The 20,676-nt window shown below is 56.7% G+C and overlaps 1 protein-coding gene across 4 annotated transcripts in view; it reads right to left on the reverse strand.

The window, feature by feature from the left end:
- The window catches only part of FRMPD3 (FERM and PDZ domain containing 3), a 64,737-nt gene that overhangs the window by 33,100 nt on the left and 10,961 nt on the right, over window positions 1-20,676 (reverse strand). For 3 of the 4 annotated variants that reach the window (XM_014955316.1, XM_014955313.1, XM_014955315.1), the window contains exons 2-3: window positions 5,777-5,895; window positions 4,523-4,684 (exon numbers count right to left, since the gene is read on the reverse strand). The gene's annotated coding sequence lies outside the window, so the exon portion shown is untranslated. Of the gene's footprint in view, window positions 1-4,522; window positions 4,685-5,776; window positions 5,919-20,676 lie in introns of those variants that run through there. The other variant, XM_014955314.1, reaches the window with a different exon arrangement.

A 20,676-nucleotide genomic window follows, 5' to 3' on the forward strand; every position in this document is an offset into this window, starting at 1 on the left:
CGCCCCCTCCTTTTTATCCCCCCCCAAAATCTGCCCACAGCAACTCCATCTCCCATCCAACAAGCCCCCGCGAGCACATCAACACGAGGGTGAACGATGGGGCTCAAAGCACTGGGATGTCTCGGAGATGGGGCTGAGCTCAGTGTGATTGCTCTGGGGAAACTGAGGCAGGGGTTTGCTCACCAAGTGGATGACCAGTCCCAGGTTACAGCTGCCCAGTTAAAGCTGTTGCGTCCCCAGATCTGTCCTTTTGTGTGCAATTTGGGAGCGGGTCTCACCCCTGCTCCTCCCCACAGAAAGGTCTGGGGCTGAGCCACGACTCTCCAACGGCTGCCCAGGAACAGCAGCTAAATTACCATCAGAAAAGGTTAGCGGGGGAAATCTTTGCAGCTTAAATAGAAAAAAAGGAAAAGAAAGCACACCTCATTTCAGCCACAACCAGTCTGCTGTCCAGCCTTAAAGGGAAGAGGGGAATAAAGAGCTGGATACTGACAATAAAACTCTTTTACCAGGCTCTTAAGCTGTTCCTCTCCTGATAAGACTTCGACGCCGCAGAAGCATTACCAGGAAATTAAATAAAAGAGGAGCAGCGTCCTCGTAAGCAGGACTTATCCACTCTGGGAGAAGCAATAATGTGCTCAGCAGCAGGTACGACATGCCTTCCCCGGGCTGTGGCTCCGAGAGCCTTTCCCTGGGCAGCTCTCCCATGCTGGGCTTGGGCCACAACACGTGCTCGCCCCGGACCAGAGCAAGAGGTCGGAGAGAAGCAGCAGCAGGTACTGCTCTCCCTAACACTGGTAATTGCAGCCTCAGGATGGCAGGAGCCATCGCTTCCCCGAAGTCTGTGTTTTGTGTTTGCTTTTTCCAATTCCTGGGAAGAGAAGTGCACCGGGCTGCAAATCTCAGCCTTGTTCTTACAGCGAGGAACTGGGGTATCAAACAACCCCTGGAGCTCGGCAGCTCTGCCCCGTCAGCAGCATCCAACCCCAAACCCAGCCCTATCCTGGGCTCAGCTGCTTGGAAAGCACCCACCCCCCCAGCCTTGGTGGGCACAGACCAGCGCTGACCCCATCCCGCCACAATTCGTGTCCATGTCCCCACCCTGCCTGTCTGCCACCAGCCCCAGAGGCTGCATTTCATAGAATCATAGAATCGTCCAGGCTGGAAGGGACCTCCAAAGGTCATCTAGTCCGACCCCCCCACAGTCAGCAGGGACACCCCCAACTAGACCAGGTTGCCCAGGGCCTCATCGAGCCTCTCCTTGAATATCTCCAGGGAAGGGGCCTCAACCACCTCCCTAGGGACCACCGTGGCACAATGCCACCGAGACACAAGGTCATTGGAAAATGGCTCAGCACGAGGAGGGCTCACCAGGAGAGCCCCCCCTGTGCCTACCAGCAGCAGGAGCCCACCATGGACGTGTCCCTGTGGGAGGATGTCTCTCTTCTCACCCGGCTCTTCACGGTGTCTCAACACAGCATGAAGATATCCCCTCTCCCGGGGCCTGGACACTTATCTTCCATGCTCAGAGCTCAGACACCAATCCGGTCACACTCTGCCACCCAAGATAAAAGAGACATCAGCTCCGTCCGGTCACTCCTCACCACGATACGCTGCCAAGGGACGTGCCTTCAGCTTCCTGAGCACCTTCAGACCCCCCCCGAGGCTGAATCCAGAGCCCCTTATTCTGCCCCAGACGTGTAAAAGCAGAGTAAGAGTTACTCCAAAAGCTGACACATACATTTTTTTTAAATTTCCTACTGCAACAAACCTCTGCGCCCTCTGAGGACTGATTTTCTCCCTGCTTTTAGGGCTGACTGACCATCTCTGCTAACGGGAAACGCCATCAGAACAAACCAGTACCACCTGCCTAGGAGAAGAAATGATCTCCATCTACCCAAGACACTCCCACCAAATTTCCAACCGTCTTTAAACAGGACGGCACCAAGTGGAAATGCTTCCTGCAGCTGAAGAAGGGCTCAGGGCTGAGCCCCGTGACGGGCAGTGGGCATGGAAAGGTCTTGAGTCCCCCTTTTGCAGAGGGGCACTTTGCACAGACGGTGCTGCAGAGGTGGGTGCCAGCTCTCCTCCCCCTTCCTCTGCCACCGCAAACACCTCGAGAACAAACAGAGCCTGTGGATTCCTGTCTCTCCTGCTGCAAAACCGTGCCCGGCTCCTCCATCTGCCGGGCTGCAGTTGGTGAACGGCTTGCGAGGCATGTGGGATCCTGAGCACGTGTGGCAGCGGCAGGAAACGCCGGGGAACGGGCCAAGAAGTGTTTTTATAAGGAGCATATGGCAGTTCCAGCCTCACACGCTGGTCTCCATCTCAGATGGAGCCCCCTCCCCAGGGCTGGCGGGGCAAGTGGGGACCAACGGTGGGGACAGGAGCAGAGGAGGCAGAGCTGGCCGGCTGGGGATGCGCCATGACGTGCATCTCTGCTCCACCAGCCCTGCACATCTGCACCCAGCAAGCGCCTGGTCACCTTGGAAGATGCCATTTGGACCACATTAACATGTCAGGCGTCCCCCAGCAAGGGCAAACAGATGCTGTACTTCCAGCCCACCGCGAAGCTGCTCAGACACGCCGTGCACAGGGAGGTGGTGTTTGATGGCCCGGTAATGGCTGTCCTTGCTTTGGCAGCAGTTAAGGGCTGGCTGAAGTGAGAAGGGGTGGACCGAGGGGTGCCAGCCTGGCTGAGACCAACATTAAAAGGCAGTAGAATGACCCAAGTCTTCACAGCTGAAGTCCTTCACGGACCCAGCCTAGAGAACTGCAGCCTGTGTACGGCTTCGCCATATGGCCCGGGACTTTACCCCCTGTTCTCCAGCTCAGATTAGTTGTTGACGTTAGGAAGCAATCAAAAATCAGTCGAGCTCTTCAAAAAGGGTTAGCTCTAACCTTGGCACCAGGTCTGTCCTGGGCTGGCAGGTACGCCAGGTACGCTGCTGGTCCAGAGGTTGGGTGCCAGATAGCAACCATCCGAGGGCAAAAACGCCGTGGGCTTTCGGTGCAGGAACAAGCAGACGGCGAGCAGCGTCCTGCCCCCCCGGCACAGAAGCCAGCGAGCGGCCAAAGGCAGCTGTAAATAATGAAGCGGCAGCCGCAGCCTGGCTCCGGGCAGCAGCCGCAGCTCTCTGCTCTCAGCCTGTGAAACCCTCCCAGCATCTCAGCTAGAGATAAAGGAGGAGAGGCTGAGGGAGCTGGGGGTGTTCAGTCTGAAGAAGAGGAGGCTGAGGGGAGACCTTATCGTGCTCTATAACTCCCTGAAGGGGGGTGTAGAGAAGAGGGGGTCGGTCTCGTCTCCCAAGTCACAGGAGATAGAACAAGGGGAAATGGCCTCAAGTTGCACCAGGGGAGGTTTAGATTGGAGATTAGGAAACATTTCTTCACGGAAAGGGTTATCCAGCATTGGAATGGGCTGCCCAGGGAAGTGGTTGAGGCACCATCCCTGGAGGTGTTCAAAAGACGGGTTGACATGGTCCTCAGGAATATGGTTTAGTGATTTTTTTATTGCTTCTTTCTTTTTTTTTTTTTTTTTGTCAGAGTTAGGTTGATGGTTGGACTAGATGATCTTTAAGGTCCCTTCCAACCTAGATGATTCTATGATTCAATGATAAACACAGCCAGAGGGGCGGGGAGGGACAGGGGGCAGGTGGAAATTCCAGGATCTATGATACCCCAGGGGTGGCACAGAGAGGGATGGAGAAGGGCTCAACCCCAGCTGGAAGGGAGTGAGACTGGCCTGACCTGGCACTCAGAGCTGCATCTTGGAGAGCAAGAGGGGCCATTCTCAAATTAATGCTGCTTATTAACAGAAAATAGAGAAAAATCATAACAGAAAATCTTGTTAGCGTGGCTAACAAAGAACTCTGCACCCCAACCTCCAGACATGCTCAGGTCAACAGAATCATAGAATCACGGAATGGTTTAGGTTGGAAGGGATCTTAAAGATCCCCTGGTTCCAACCCCCTTGCCATGGGCAGAAGAAACAGCTTCTGCACAGGGAGAGACTGTCCCAAAACAAGCCCCGTGAGACACGGCCAGAAACACAACCGAGAGTCTGAAGGCCAGCCTGCACCACACCTTCCACAGGCAAATACTCCCAAACACCATCTGCCCCATCTAAGACTTGGGTTCTCCAGCCTGGAGAGAAGGAGGTGAGGAACCACGATGGGGCCCCCTAAAACCAGCCTGACACGGGGCAGGGAGACAGCACCACATGAGAACTGGAGGGCACCAGTGGAAGGAGGAGGTTTAACATGTGGAAAAGGCAGGACTTTGCCACCCAAGAGCCAATTAATCCCTGGAGCTCGCTGCCACAAGCTGCTGGGGAGGCTGTAAATTCAACTGGGTTTGAAAAGCAATTTCCAGCCACCAAAGGCAGAGCCCTCCAAAATTCCCAGGCTACAGCTTGCCAGAACCTGGGAGAATTTACACCAAGAGGAGTCTGATGGGGATGAGCAGCGGGAGGGAGGACCTGAGCCCAGGTCTCCGGCACGCCGATGGGACGTGTACCCACCTGCGTGTGTCAGGCCACTGGCGAGGGCTCCTCGAGGCGCGTGTGAGCGTGGCAGAGATGGGACCCCGCTTGCTGGTGCCCCGGGGTGACACCGGGAGCCTTCAGGAGGCAGTGGGGCTCCAGGGCAGGCGCTTGGCAGCGGCGCCACGGGGCATGGGGTACCTGTGAGAGCAAAGATGAGATGGGACTGTTTAGTATGAGGAAGAGGAGGCTGAGGGGAGATCTCATCACTCTCTGCAACTACTTGAAAGGACACTGTAGAGAGGTTGGGGCTGGTCTCTTCTCACAGGTAATTAACGACAGAACAAGAGGGAACGGCTTCAAGCTCCAACAGGGTGGGTTTAGACTGGACATTAGGAAGGAATTTTTCACAGAAAGAGTGGTCGGGCATTGGAATAGGCTGCCCAGGGAGGGGGTTGAGTCACCATCCCTGGGTGTGTTTAAGGGACGTTTAGATGCGGTACTGAGGGATACGGTGTAGGGGAGGACTTTGTAGAGTAGGGTAGAGGGTTGGACTCGATGATCCCAAGGGTCTCTTCCAACCTGAATGATTCTATGATTCTATGATGAAGACCTCCAAGGTGTCCACACACACAGCCTGGCCGTGCCCGCACAAACTGGGGTGCTGTGCAACCCGCCTGAACGCCCCCCCAAAGACAGCGGGTTGCTGCATTTGTGCAGGTTTCCATGCTGTTACAGACACCATTCTCCTATAAATGTGAATTGTTTTTACCTGGGGGCAGCTCCCACCATCTTCTCCTCCAATTTTCCCTACGATTTTTGGCTGTTTAAGGGATTTTTTGTTCTCCCCAGCTGGAGAAGCATCTTGCCGAGGAGAAGATGAAAGCAAAATCCTTTAGCAACAATGTCAGGCACAGAAGACTTATGCTCTTGCCTCACCGGCAGCAGGCAGGGGAGATGCTGCCCTGGGGCTGCTGGCAAAACCGAGCTGAGCTGGAGAGCCTGGGCCAGAGGAGAGGGACTGGGGGCAGGCAGTGTTTCCCTGGCAGGGAATCCCAAAATCTGCCTGCAATGAGGGAGGGATGGCGAGAAGAAAGCCCATCTCCTCTCTAGCACATTCAGCACATGCCCCAAGCGTGGGCTGCAAAGCCCCACTGTGGGACAACTTTTTTTTAGGGTATTTTTCTTTCCCTTTGGGGATGCCCAAGTGGGAAATTCCTCTAGGGAATGGGAGGAACTGGTTGCCAGTCCCTCCACTGCTACCATCAGCCATGGTGACCACGGGCACGTTACCTTGGTCCTCTCCTCGGCGGTGCTCCACCGGTGCCAGCGGGCAGGAGACCCCCTCGCCCAGCCAGGGCAGGGCTGGGGACGACGTTACAGACACAGAGGGGTTTTTATCTCTGCGAGGACTATAGGGATACAGTAAACAGACAGTCAACGCCGGGCTAAAATGAGACGAACACGTAAGAGGATTAATCAGAGATAAGGAGCGACGGAATGAATTTTGCAGCACTTTTCTCCCTTATTTGCCCAACACTTCAGCCGTGCGATGGGGGCTCGGAGTGACACCCGTTCCCCACCACAGCCTGGCTGTTCCCTGTTACTGCTGCTGATTGAACCACTCAGCTCCTGCGTTCCCCAATTTTAACCAGGGAGACCTTCACGTTGCATTAACTTCACTTTTTGGTGGCACCGGAGACAAACCCCTCTCGGCCCCATAGGGAGGAAGGGGCTTTCACCGGGCGATGGGTGCCAGCCCCAGGTGCTCCTGCCCCTCTCATGCTACCCAAACTGAGCCTTTCCTGCAAGAGGCCCCACGTGCACACAGCGTGTCCCCAGCTGCGGGGACAGGATCTGGCTGCTGCCCAGCTCCTCTCCAGCAGCAAGACAACAGGAGCACAGCTCCCTCCACGCCTGCCCGGGCACCAGGCGAAGGACCCATAGCTGCCCGCCTTGCTCGGAAGGATTTGCAGGAGGAGAAATGTACTGCTGCATACAAAGTCCAGAGGGGAGTTAAATAAAGGGGGGTAAGTTATGGATCCTTTACATCCCATCAGCGAGAGGGCACAGCCTGCACCCCCTCCCAGGCGGCGGGGAGGAAGATTCAGGGAGGCTGTCAGCCCCTCTCTCCCAGCGCCGCAGAAAGAGGCTTGAAAATCCAATCAAGCTCCTTTCCTTTGGGCCCTCGCGAATGCCAGGACTTTCACTCGGGATTTACAGAGAGCAATTTGCTCAGCTGATGACTTGCTGGAGGTTTTCGGGACTGCTATCTCCACCCGGCGCAGCGCAGGGAAGGGGCCTGGGGGAAGGGATGCCAACGGAGGATGCAGGACCACAGAAGTGACAGCAACATCCCCAGCCCAGACGGCTGCGTGACAGCCCCTGGCTGTGGAATGAGTGTGGGTCAGACCCACTGAACTCACCCAGCACCTCCCAGTGTGGTCCAGTGACCCACGGCTGAGCCTGTCCATGGTGAGATCTCTCCTTCACATAGAGGTAGCCAACCCCGGAGCACTTCTGGCAGCACAGCATCGGTGAAAAGGTCCCCCCCAAGCCAACCAAGAAGGTCCCCATGGCAGAGCTGGGCCATGGGTTGCCTGCACAGCAGTAGGGACTGTCCCACCAAGCCCCTGACGCTGTCACCAGCCTTGTCCCTACACAGGAACCCACTTACAGGAGGCAACAAACAGCATCACTGGGTCCCCCTCCACCCCTGCCTTTTCCAGCAGCCCTTGCCATGCTCTGAGGCTCAGTAAAGCTCTTGAGCCGATGCCAGATAAAGGCAAAAACTATTAAAAAACAGAAAAAAAAAAAGCAAAGGAGCAGGGGGAGCCTTTGAGCGCGATGAGTTCAGCCTGGGGCTGCCGGCATTTCTAGCAGAGAGGCTTAATTTTTACTTCTTTTATAATCTCTTTATAACTTGCCCCGAGCCGTGCTGCCTGTGCCGGCGTGCTCCCGGGGCGCAGGGCGAGGGGGGGACTCTGCGAGGGGGCTTGTGAGTCTAGCTACGTCCCCAGGTAGCCAGGCCTATATTTAGAGGCACAGCCGCCCACACAAACTCTGTTTTCCACACGTGTGTGTGTGTGTACAGACGTCGCACCGAACCAGCAGCCTCGGGAGACGGCGTCTCTCTTGTTTGTCGCCAGGAGACAGGCGCGTCTCCGCAGCATCCTCACCCACGAGTCACCTGAAGGCACGGCACGGGGACACGGAGCTGCTCCTGTGGTGGCACGATGTGACACACATGCTCTAGGGCCCCCACGGAGTGCGGGCAAGCATGATTCCCCATGGGATGCAGGCGTGCGTGGTCCCCCGTGGGATGCGCGCACACGCGGTCCCCCACGGGACCGTGGGATGCACACACACACGGTCCTCCATGGGATGCATGCCCCAAAGACCTCCTTTCCACCAGGTCAAATGCCATCCAAGAACCTGCCCACGGCACAAATCCCCACCGGTCACCCACCAGGTTGCCCAGTGGCACACGGACCCCACACTCTGCCCGGCTGTGGCACAAGAAGGAGCGCAGGTGCCAGCGCAGCCTTTCATAGAATCAGAATCATTCAGGTTGGAAGAGACCCTTGGGATCATCGAGTCCAACCCTCTACCCTACTCTACATAGTCCTCCCCTACACCATATCCCTCAGTACCGCATCTAAACGTCCCTTAAACACACCCAGGGATGGCGACTCAACCCCCTCCCTGGGCAGCCTGTTCCAATGCCTGACCACTCTTTCAGTGAAAAATTCCTTCCTAATGTCTAGTCTAAACCTACCCTGTTGGAGCTTGAAGCCGTTCCCTCTCTGTTGTTAATTACCTATGAGAAGAGACCAGCACCAACCTCTCTACAGTGTCCTTTCAAGTAGCTGCAGAGAGTGATGAGGTCTCCCCTCAGCCTCCTCTTCCTCACACTAAACTCCAGCTCCTTCAGCTGTTCTTCATATGATTTGTTTTCCAGGCCCTTCACTAGTTTCATTGCCCTCCTCTGCACTCGCTCCAGCACCTCGAGATCTCTCTTGTATTGAAATGGGACCAGATGGGACCAAATTACCAGCAAGAGATGCTCGTTACCCACGTGCTGTGTGGGTGCTCCCCTTTCCGCCGCCGGCTTGGCTCTCCCCGCGCTCCGCAGCATTTGGAAAGCATTGGGAACGTGGAGAAAACACCCCGACAGGTTTCTAACCCAGGCAAAATGATCTATAAATTATTGATGTCATGAGTTTGCCTCATCTGGAGCCTGCACACCAGCCACGTCCCCTCACATGGCTCCTGACAGAGATGCTGCTGGAGGCACCGTGATGCTCACAGGAACCTACACACCCAGCTTCAGGGCAGCAAACCTCAGCACTCCTGCTGCACGTAGCAATCCAGTGGCTTTCCGAGCGCCTGCTGTAGTAATTAGCTCCATCAGCCCGTGCAAATCAGTTTCTGGTTGAAAGCAGCCTCATTTAAGGGGATCCGCTCAATATTTGCCACCTGAAGTTTTCACACACATCAATTCCTCCCCGTTTTCAGCTGTGAAAGGCAATTGGAATGGTTTCACCTGCCCCAGCACGGGACCCAGCTCAGCTCCTGCGGGCAATTCCTCAGCTGCATCTCACACGCGCCAGTTGACGTCGTTTCCAGAAACAAAGGGGCTTAGGCTCTGAAAACCCATCTCCTCCGGCAACGGATTATGTCCTTAGATCATTCCAGTAACTTAGAGAAGCGTTTGGATAACCAAATCTACACAATTTAGCCCTCGGTGTCAGCGGGTTCAGGAGGAGAGCCCCTCCGCTGCGGCCTGTTTTGAATATGCAAATCAACCGCGCACAAGGAGATTCATTCTGTAAAATGCGAGCTGCAAAAGCAATGCCAGTTCTCATCCGTTTCTGGCTGACATTTTATTTAATAGGCTATTCATTTGCCCCGGCATCCCCAGCAGCAGCAACAACCACCTCTTCAACCTCCCATAGCTCACCACGAGCACCTTTCCCAGGAGCCAAACCAGGGGTCCTGGTGTCTTGGTGGGATTTAACCCTCCCTATCCCCCTGGGAAGTTCCCCCTGATAGCTGTGTCCTGGAGGACACTGATGGCATTGGCAATGGTGAAGGCACTGGGACAACACCATGTCCCAAGTTGTTCAATGCCACATCCCCGGTGCTGACCCCAGAAGTCATGTCTTCCAGCACTGACTGATAATCCCAAATGGACCACAAAACCCCCAAACCTCATCCTCAGGTCTGATCCTTCCAGGGATGCAGAAGCCTGAACCCTCTTTGAACCACCCGGACAAGGGCACCCTGAACTCCTTGGAGAGCCTGGGCTGGAGCCTGAGCCAACCCATGCAGACTGCCCAGCTCCATGGACCCCAGACCAGGCATTTCGGCACGCTGTACCCCGAGACGTGCACAACCCCACCAGGGAGTGAAACTCCTGGGGACACAGACAGGTCTGCTCTGAGCCCAGGGCTCAGGACCCTTCTCACTGTCTGTCCTGCTAGGGTTTGTCTCACTCCCTCCTACCTATGGTGCTCCCGGCTGATCTGCAGGGGCTTTAGCTCACCATCCACCGGGCTGGACCCGGCATCTCAGCCCCAGGCAGGGCAGGCACAGAGAGAGGGTCTCAGAGTCTCCCAGCACTGCCAGACCAGGCTCAAAAGGCAGACACTAAGCCTAAAAGAGCTTTCCCGAGGGGAAAAACCTCTCCTGCAGAAAAGGGATGTCCTGCTGGGGACGGGGCTGCAGGGATGGAGCTGGGCAGCAGGGAAAGGAGCTGCCTCTGGGAAGGGAACGTGTGCTTGATGCAGGCAGCTGCCCTGGGAGACCACAACCAGCACAGCTCTCCCCACCAACCGCATTGCTCTCCTCTGATTTTATTTTTTTTTTTCTTTCCCTCCCCCCCCCTCTCCTTTTCTCCAATTTATCTTTTTGACACGTTCAATGATGCTCCTGCGGACCGAAAACAATAGAGACCGAGTTTCAGCCAAGGCAATTTTGAAGCGGAATCAAAGCTAAAATAACCTGGATGCAGAGCAGCTGGGAGAAGGCAACTCGGGGAGGGGGGGACAGAGCAGGGTGGGTGCCTTGTCCCCCCCGTGCAGCTCCGACCTCCTGGTTGGCCAGAATGGGGGACAGCGAGTCCCACCCAGGAGCTCAGCGTGTCTCCATCTCCCCAGCTCACCTACCAGCCCCTTCTGGCCCCCCAGAAGCATCACCTTCCCCCTCCTATGGATACAAGCCCCCTCCCCACTGCAAAGCCAGCTCGCGCAGCTGCAGCTGAATACCTGCTTGCCCGGCTCACCGGCTCCGTGCTCTGCATAGCAAGCACCAGCTTTTGCTGTCCTGACCTTACAGCCCTGCAGAGCAACCCAAATCTCCCGGACAGATATTTCTTTCTCCCTCCAGATGCTACTCGCCCGCTACGTGAAGGAGCTGGGAGGGACGGACAGACAGACAGACAGGGGAGAGGTGGATGACGAGCTGATTTCTGCCCAGCAAATATCATATCTGACCTCTTAACGAGGCACAACCCCCAGCACGATTCAGCCTGGAGACAAATGCAGCTTCCCAGCCCCACCGCCAGCACTGGTGTGTCCCCATCGCTCAGCCACCGTCCCAGGGGGGAGCAGCCCATGGCTCTGTCCCCCCCACAGAGCCCACCCCAAATGCATTTCACAGCCAGGACAGGTAGAGCCAGGCAGCTCCTGAGAGGCGGACAGGCTGTGCGTGCCGAAAAGCAGCCGGGCAAAACAGGGGGGTGATGCTCTGCAGGACGAGCTGTGCGTGGCTGACACGTTGCTCGATCTCTTGCAGACCTCCCAAAAGCAGAGCTGTCAGAGCCTGTCTTGTTCCACCTCCCTGCCTCTCCAGACACGCCGGTAATCCTGCTCCGCTGCGCGTGTTCCCGGTTTGTTTCTCTCCGAGAGTGAAAGGGTTGGAGCACCGGGAGCCTCACCGCTCTTGGAAAGCACCGAGAGCAGCCGGTAGAACAGAGGAATGGAAGGCACGGGACTGCAAGCATCCCCCCAGCCCGGGGATGGTCCATGATGGCACCTCATGCTCCTGCCAGGGGGACAGTGGTCTGCAGAGGACACTGCTCACACCCTGGGTCAAGTTCAGGGGGCTGCTGGAGGCAGCGATGTGTCCTGCTCCTGTGTTTTACATGGCCAGCCCCACATCCAGCTCCAGGGTTAACTGTGGGGCTGGGCTGGAGTTGCCTCAAGGGCCGTCTCTGGGTAAGCCCCACGTGAGCATCTCTAGCTCCTTCCTTCCTAAAGCGGCTCCCTGAGGGGGTCAGTGGGTCAGTGGCTACCCCAGCCCCAAGGAGGGGATGCCATCCCCACATGCTCCCCAGCCAGGGCTCCGTGAGCAGCCACGGCTCACCCAAAGGGGTACAAAACCCCTCACTGGGGCTGGCCAGGACTGGGGAGTTGGACTAGATGATCTTTATGGTCCCTTCCAACTCTAAAAATTCAGTGAAATTCAGTGAAATTCAGGGGCAATGCTCAGAGCCCTGAATCTTCTAAGGGAGATGCTCACCGTCACCTCCTCAGACCAGGGAGATGTTAAATCCTTCTCCATCCCTGGAGGATACAGCCCAGCACCCATTAACGCCAGGCTGAGCATCTTCCTGAGGAACATGCCAATAAAACCACAGCCCTTCTCGCTCCTTAAACGCTGAGGGGAAGAGTTACCCACGCCAACTGTTTTCCATAAAAGCCGTAGCGCGGAAGCCAGAGAGCGACAGCTCTGAAGATGGCATGTCAGCTCCGGCTGTCCCGGGAGGACCTGTCAAACTGTCACACAGCATTAGCCATGACATGCTACCACATGGCGCCCTGCAACCCACACCACCACCACCACGGGGCTGCACCACCCCTGCTATGCCACAGCACCCAGAGCCCCCGCAGCCTGGGAGCACTGCCTCCCCTCCATTAACCTCTCTGGGCACCCCATAGCCAAGGGGCACCGGCCACCGCTTTTGTCACCTGGCCCCTTGCATCTCTTCTGCAGCAGGATGCCCAAGGTCTGCTGCCCGTGGGCTTTACAGACCATGATCTCGGGTCCAGAGAAGGGCAACGGAGCTGGTGAGGGGTCTGGAGCACAAGTCTGATGAGGAGAGGCTGAGGGAGCTGGGGGGGTTCAGCCTGGAGAAGAGAAGGCTCTGGGGAGACCTCAGAGCAGCCTTCCAGTATCTGAAGGGAGCTACAGGAGAGCCAGAGAGGGACTCTATGTCAGGAAGTGTAGTGACAGGACCAGGGGTAATGGTTTTAAATTGGAAGAGGGGAGATTTAGATTAGATATTAGGATGAAATTCTTTCCTGTGAGGGTGGTGAGACCCTGGAACAGGTTGCCCAGAGAAGCTGTGGCTGCCCCATCCCTGGAGGGGTTCAAGACCAGGCTGGATGGGGCTTGGGGCAACCTGGTCTGGTGGGAGGTGTCCCTGCCCATGGCAGGGGGGTTGGAACTCAATGATCTTTATGGTCCCTTCCAACTCTAACCATTCTATGATTCTGTGATTCTCTGGCAGGTCGAACCCGCTGCTGGGCAGTGGCTGAGCTCGGAGGAGAGGTGGCACAGCCTGGCACGGCAGCGGTGGCTCCCTGAACCACCACAGCTCTTCACATCGGCCGGGTTCTCATCCGGAGAGTGTCACAGAGCCAGGATCTACACTGCTCCTCATCTGCAAGCGAAACCACTGCCCGTGGTCTCCACAGCTGTCACCTTGGCACTTTTGGTGAATGACAATTCGTAGCCGCCGGCGGGAGCGCATGGGATGACTTTGTCCGTCCTGTGTCACAAGAAGCGGGAGGGAGAGCTGAAGCCTGGCCCTGGGAGCTGCTGCCCCTTCCTCTGCCTCCTCAGGTCGGTGCTTTGCTCTGGGCAGCTGTGAGGTTGGGGTTAAGCATCGCTGTCTGTTTGGGCACCAGCTGGGCCATGGATAACACAAGGGGCAGCTGCAGTCCCGCGAGGCTGAGCCAGCAACGCCTCTCCCTGACACTCCTCGTTTGGGCAAAAGCATCAAAACCATCTCCCAGGGACGTGGACAAGGAGCCACCAGCCCCCGCCGCCTCCTCAGCGAGCTCCGGGCACAGCTTCTCCCATTTCCTACTTCACTGTCCAGATTAAAATCCTTCTGCTAGCCTATAAAAAAGGTAATCAAAATGACAACAACAACAACCAAACGTTCTCAGCAGCTGAGCCAGTTGGTCCTTAATATGACCTGGCTGCCAGCAGCTCATTGTCACGGGGAGATGGGGGCTATAGGCTTTGTCCTGGGGCTAGGATGGACATCCATCTGGGAAAGCTTGGGGGGAAGAAGAGCTCATGGGCTTCCCGTGCTTGTGCTCAGCCACAAAACCGCTTATCCTCGCCGCAATTAAAAAGGAGGAGAGACAAAACCTTCCGACCCAGAGCATCTGCAAACCCTGGAGCCAGCGCCCACGGCAGAGGAAGGAGGAGGAGATCTCCCGGAGGCATGGCTCCCCGCCAGCCCCTTCTCACTCTGGGGATGGATCACATGGCGGCGCTTTCGGTAACAACAGGTGGTACCACAAACATGCAGGACAGAGATGAGATGCTCCCAAGTCCTTGGCCACCTTCTCACACAGCCCTGCCAGTCCTGCTGCTGCAGACGCAGTGGTCAAGGTGTATCAAAGGCTATGGGTATAAGAGCCTCAGGGTCCAGGGGCAGTTTCCAAATAAAACCTGGGGCCACCAAGGCAGAGACGTGGCATTACTGACCAAGAGATGCTTCCCAGTCTCCTCGGAGCTGTGGGCATTGCTTACAACCTGTGCAGGACTGGGAGATCAGAGATTGTCTGGCCCAGGTCCTTCCCAGACAGGCAGGAGCAGGGCTCTGCACCCACATCCCATGGGGGGACCGGGAGACCCACAGGGTCGTACCTGACCTTAGCTCTTCATGCCAAGCAGAGTGATTCCCAAGGAAGCACCCTACACTGAAGCTTGGGTAAAAAACTGCTGCCCTTCCCACAGAGGAATCACAGAATGGTTTGGGTTGGAAGGGACCTTAAAGATCATTGAGTTCCAACCCCCCTGCCATGGGCAGGGACACCTCCACTAGAGCAGCTTGCTCAAAGCCCCATCCAGCCTGGTCTTGAAGGAGCCTGCCAGAGCTGTGGTTTGCAGATGAGAAGTTCAAGGACCCTCTGTTGAACAAGTGCCGGGTGAAGGAGCAAATGCTGAGACGCTGTTATCTCAAACCAGGCCAGGAGACGGACCTTCCCTACACGCCACCGTCCCTCTGGCCTGCCAGAGCTGTGGTTTGCAGACGAGAAGTTTAAGGACCCTCTGTTGAACAAGCGCCGGGTGAAGGAGTAAATGCTGAGACGCTGTCATCTCAAACCGGGCCAGGAGATGGACCTTCCCTACACGCCACCGTCCCTCTGGCTGGATGCCAGCGTGATTCCTCCTGACCAGACGCCCCAGCCTTGCTTTATTGGTCCTGTAAAACCCCCGGGCAGGACGCTCGCACGCGTCAGCATCCCTGCCGACACCTCGTTTGCAAGGATATTGCTGGGGGCAGGTAAACACAGGCAAGTTATTAGTATCAGCGTCAGCGGAGACTGTCTAACTTGGATCTCATCCTGCCTGAGCAGGTAACAAGGGAAGGCATCGCCATAAACAGAGCTCCCCTGAAGGGCCGAGCCAAAGCAAACCCCAGCATCTTCCTCTTACAGAGCCAAGGGATGTGAGCTGAGACCAGAGCATCCAGCTTCTCTTCCACAGCCACAAGGTCCTTCTCCCTCCCTGGAGGAACCCTCACCAAGGATGGAGGGACCACCCCTGGAAGGGGAGGACTTTGTAGAGTAGGGTAGATGGTTGGACTCGATGATCCCAAGGGTCTCTTCCAACCTCAATGATTCTATGATTCTATGATTCTATGTTCAAGGCCAGGCTGGATGTGGCCTTGAGCAACCTGCTCTAGTGGGAGGTGTCCCTGCCCATGGCAGGGGGGTTGGAACTAGATGATCTTTGAGGTCCCTTCCAACCCTAACAATTCTATGATTCTATGATTCTATGACCATCACCAAGATGGTCCCAACTCTTTGGGGAACACTCCTTTCCCTCACCCAGCTCAGGTCTGGGTCCGCTCTGGGACTAGAGGATTTTGACTAAAGAAAGCACATTTTTTTTTTTTTAATAAAAAACTCAGTGTTTTATTGCTGTTAAGCATCAGTGAGGCACACGCTGTGCCGTGTTGGCTGTGATCCCCAGGTCGAAGACAGCATCTAACAGGATGGGGATGCTGCTCGCAAGGTCTGTTCTCTGTGTCCTCACCCCAGGCAGGTATCTAACACCTTCTCAGAAATGTCTCCTCTAATCAGCAGGGTTACAGCAGGAGCAGACCCAAGGCTCTTCTGCTCGAGTTCTCTGTACAGCCAGTGAAAAGAGGAGTCTCACGAGACCTGCTCGAAGGTGACGCGGCAGCAGCCAGGAGGAGAATTACCAGCTGCTCCACGCACGGAATACAATTCCCATTAAAGGCAGGAGGTAAAAAAAAAATAAAAAAGCAAAGCACAAAATCCAACTGAGCACTGAACAGTTCAAAGTGCCCTCTGTCTAACCTGTAGAAAGGCTCCTCTGCCAGCGAGAGCCCACAGCCTGGGAGATGCTCCCGGCGCAGCCTCCCCATGTCCCACCACCCACCCTGCTCATGAGATGGTCCATGAGGTCCCCAAGGCAAGGCATTGGGTGCAAAGTGCTTTGAAGCCCTACCTGGTGTGGGAGGTATCGCCCAACTCCCCATGGAGTGGGGTCCCCAAGGCAAGGCATGGGGTGCAAAGTGCTTTGAAGCCCTACTTGGTGTGGGAGGTATCGCCTGACTCCCCATGGAAGGAATCAAAGCGGGGGGTCTCCAGAATGTGGGGTGAACACTGCCCCAGTGTCCCAGACCCACCCATCCCTGGATCTGGCTGATTTGGGGATGAGGGGGACACCCCGACAGAGCCAGGTGGTGGGGCCAGGGGAGGGCTGCCAGGGGGGGAGGGCATGGACCCCACCACAGCCAAACCCCTGCGCCCCACACAACCAGTCCCTGCAGCCAGAGCAGTTCTGTGGGGAGAAGGACCAGGAGAGGAGCCACGGGGGGTTGTTAACTGGGCATCCTGCTAATGGGAAAGGGAATTAAGGACTTCCCAGAGAGACTGGCACTGGGATCCGGATTTAACAGCCTCATTCCTTGGGGATTGCAGAGACGACGTAAACTCCTGGGGGGATTAAACCTGGAGAGGATATCAAACCAGCAGGGAGAAAGGAGAGGCCAGCGCCATAGGAGGGACGGTGACTACAGAATTACCTGCCAGCCTTTAGGAAGATAAATGAGACGAGATTTTATACAGATAGACCCAGACTTAATTCAGCTGGGGAGACGATCGGTGCCGGGGCAGGAGCAGCCTTTGCTATCTGGCTGATGGCAGCGTGGAGACGAGGGTTGGAGGGTAAAGCGGGCAAAAAACCAGAGGAGTTGAGTTTGCAGGGCAGAGGGATGCTGGCGCAGGGGAGCGGGGACAGGCACAGCATCCTTCTCCTGCCTGGAGAAGGATGGGAGGACGGCACGGCTCGGCTCGGCTCGGCATGCACCGAGCTGGGAGCTGGGAGAAACCTCAGCCCCTGCTTAGCAGTCAGGTCAGGCAGCACCAACGCCGCCCGGGCGCCGGGAAGAGGACGCGCTGTTTTTCTCCTCTTGCCGTCAGAGACCACAGGGATGCTTTAACCTCTGCACCACGGGCCGGGCTGGTGTCTGCATTCCCGCCTCTCCCAGACCCAGGGGCATCCCGGGACCTTCGGAACAGCACACGTTGGGTTTCGTGGAAGCAAGACACAGAAATAATTCAAGACTGGAACAGGCTCTGCTTCCCCACGTTTTACGGGAGGCAGCAAAGCCAAGAGGCAGCTTGCAAGGCTGCGGAGGGCTGGCTGCCTGTCCCTCCTTCTCCTGGGCTGTGGATGACTGAGCCCTCCGAGCTGGGCATTTCCCTTCCCAGCCGGCAAACAGCCACCTCCTCGCAGCCTTTCCAACCTTTCCCAACACTGGGAAAGACCAGGCTTTGCTGCTTTCTCCTCCAATGCAGGATGCCCCGCTTGCCACCCCAGTCACGGGGGGGTCCTGTCCCACAGTGGGATGTTTTCCTTGGAAGGGGGTGGAGGGGGAACACCACACAGCACACCCAGACCCCGGGGACAAGGACCCCGGGGACAAGGACCTGAACTCCCCGTTCAGCCGTTGCCGTTGGGAGACATCTCCTCGGTCTCTTGGAAACGCTGCCGCGTGGGAGATGCCGCTCGGGGAGTGAGTCACGCTGCCGGGTGGGCAGGGGCGGCACGCGGGCACGCCAGGCACTGGCCACCACTCACCCCCCCCACCCCGAGACCCCCCTTCCAGCTCCCCCAGGTGCCGTGCCACCGTGGCACGTGGCAGAAAGCCATGCGTCCCCATGGAAGAGCATCTCCCGCCTGGCTGGGTGACAGCCCCACGCCTCCCGTCCCGCTCTGCTGCTCTGGCAGCTGCTAAAGAGCCACAAAGCGTTTCCCAGAGGCTGCTTTTCCCCACGCCATGGAATCAGGGAGAGAGGGAGCAGCCCTGGGAAGGCAGCTCCTGTGGAGATGGAGACCCCATCTCTGCATATGGAGTGAGAAAATCCTCCCCCCCCACCCAAATCGGAGACTCTGGGGCTAAGGGGAAACTGAGGCACGGGGTAAGGAAGGGGCTTGCAGCAGGAGATCATTGATGGTGCAGAAGCCTGTGGGCAAAAGGCTCCCCTGAGCATCCTTGCCCCAGGGGAGGCATCCCCCAAGCCACGGGGCAGCAGCCCAGCCACCTTCCTTTGGGGACTGGCTCCTCACCTGGCCTCAAAGATAGCACAAGCTCCCCCAAACCCGATGGGATGATAAGCACTTCTTCTGAAAGGGAGCAATTACCACGAAATACAGATTATGCAAATACCTTAGTTACAAAAACGACGTTCCCTGAATGCTGAATAGGAAAGAAAAGAGCCGCGGAGAACAAAAATTCATTTAGCCAAGAGCTGCATCACGTCTCTTCAAAGCACCGAGATGCAGAGAGGGGCCTCCTTGGGCACAGGGGCTTTAGGAGGCCACCACAGCCCACTGGCCATCACACCAGGGACACAAATGGTGCTCAGCATCTCGTCCCAAAGTGCTCCAGAGCTGTCACTATCGCTCCCTTTGGAAGAATGGGGAAACCGAGGCACAGGTGAAGGCACTTGGCCACCAAGACCCAGTGTGTGGAGACACAGAAGAGGTTGAGGTGCTGCTGCTGGGATGTCCCAAAGCTGGGCAAGGAGCGGGGCACCTTGGTGCTTCCCATTCCCCCTGCGAGTGCTCCTGGGGAGCAGAGTCAGACTCACCAGAGTTGACTTCTCGTGGAGCGGAGGGGTTGAGAGAGGCAACAAGAGCGTAGGGTTGGGGTCAAAAAACCATGTGGGATGGGTTGGGAGGACAGCAGCCACCACGGCAGGCAGGAGGCTGGATAGGTGAGGGATATGGGGGTACCTGTGAGTCTTGAATCACCAGGTGGGCACTGTCCTGCTTTGGCACATGCTCCCTGTCACGGAAGCAAAGGCACCAGCTGAGCGTGGTGCCATCCCTGGTGGCCATGGAAGACCCTGACAAGGCGTTTCAGCCTTGCAAGCAAGGCAGATTTGGAAGAATCAACTGGTTTGGGAAGGATGGAGGGTGATGCACCAGAGACAAGGGCCATCAGCAGCAGTGGTACCGTTAACACACGCGGCCACCACATTTTCCCCAGCGCAAGGTGGGTCTCACAGGGACAACTGATGTGACACTGCCATGACATAACCACATGTCATCCCTCAGCGGGAACAACAGCTTCTCACAACATCACTGAAGCCACCAGAACCCTCACATGGCTCTGAGCTCCTGCCACACCGGTCCTTGCCTTGCCCAACGCCCGCCTGCCTAGCAGTAGTCACTCGCTGAGTCCCTCTGATGTTGCACGGGGAGGTAGGACAACTCATGACGCAGTAAATGCCAGCAGAACCAGCCACGCGACGCTATTTCCTCTCCCCGTGGAGCAGAGAAGCCGTAAGTCAAGCGGGGAAGGCTCTTTGCATCGTCCCCACGCACTGATGCCAGGCAGATTTACGGTGGCACTGCCGCACCGAGCTGGCAGCCCAGCATCTCCTCCAGCCAGCAACGGGCAGGAGCAAGCCCCCATTGTGAGTGTCTCCATGGAGAGCATCAGTGACCTCCTCCCACTGCCAGAATTGTCTGGCCAGAGATGGTGGGGCATCTTCTCCGGTGCTCCAGGGCGGGTGGGGACCCAGATTTTGCAAAGTCCACAAAGTGGACTTTGCAAAATCTGGGTCCCCACCCGCCCTGGAGCACCAGAGATGATGTTGGACCACAGCAGATGTCCAACCCCTGGCTTGGCCACCTCTGATGGCCTGGCTGCCCCTGGGGCTCAGGCAGCAGGAGAGACCCCAACCCAAACCAGCATCGGGAAGAGCTTCCCAGTCAACTGAGCCTTTTCCATTTCCAGGGTGAAACACCTGCCTGAGGACCAGGACTTTGCCCCGAGGAGCTGCCTCTTCAGATCCATCTCTGGATTTGAGTGCCTCAAGGATATTTCCAGAATGCAGGAGTCCATTCCCATGCCTGGGAAGAGATGGATCTCACCCCAAACTGCTCCACAAGCCCTCACCAAGCTGCCCAGCCCCTTCCTAACCCTGCCTTGCCCTCAGACAGGTCTCCTCCACCACAGAAAGCCGTGTTTGGCCTCCCTGCACTCCCACAATGCCAGTGTTTGCTCTGAAAAATGTATGTGTTGGGTTTGCTTTCGATCAGCAAAAACTTACCTCCTCCTGAGCTCATCCTGAGCTCACACTACCTCAGGAGAGACAGCAAGTTAAATTTGTGGACAAGGTGAGAAAAGCCAGATGCCTCCTGCTACGTACAACCACAGCACTCTGCAGATCCCCTGTGACACCAGTAATTCCATCTGCTACCGATACACCTCCTGACTTATCTCTATTAGCCCTAACTCTCTTAACTCCTTCCCAAAATCAAGCAGCCTGAGCTCTGCTGGGGGAGCAAGGGACTTGCTGGAGGTGCCACTCCACCCAGCAGGACTAACCTCGGTTTCTACCCATTTCAGATGGAACAAGCCTGACCTCGGCAGCTACGCGATGCTGGGGACCAAGTGA

The sequence above is a fragment of the Calidris pugnax genome, unplaced genomic scaffold (assembly GCF_001431845.1).
Source record: "Calidris pugnax isolate Ruff unplaced genomic scaffold, ASM143184v1 scaffold38, whole genome shotgun sequence".
In the NCBI taxonomy this organism is placed as follows: Eukaryota; Metazoa; Chordata; class Aves; order Charadriiformes; family Scolopacidae; genus Calidris; species Calidris pugnax.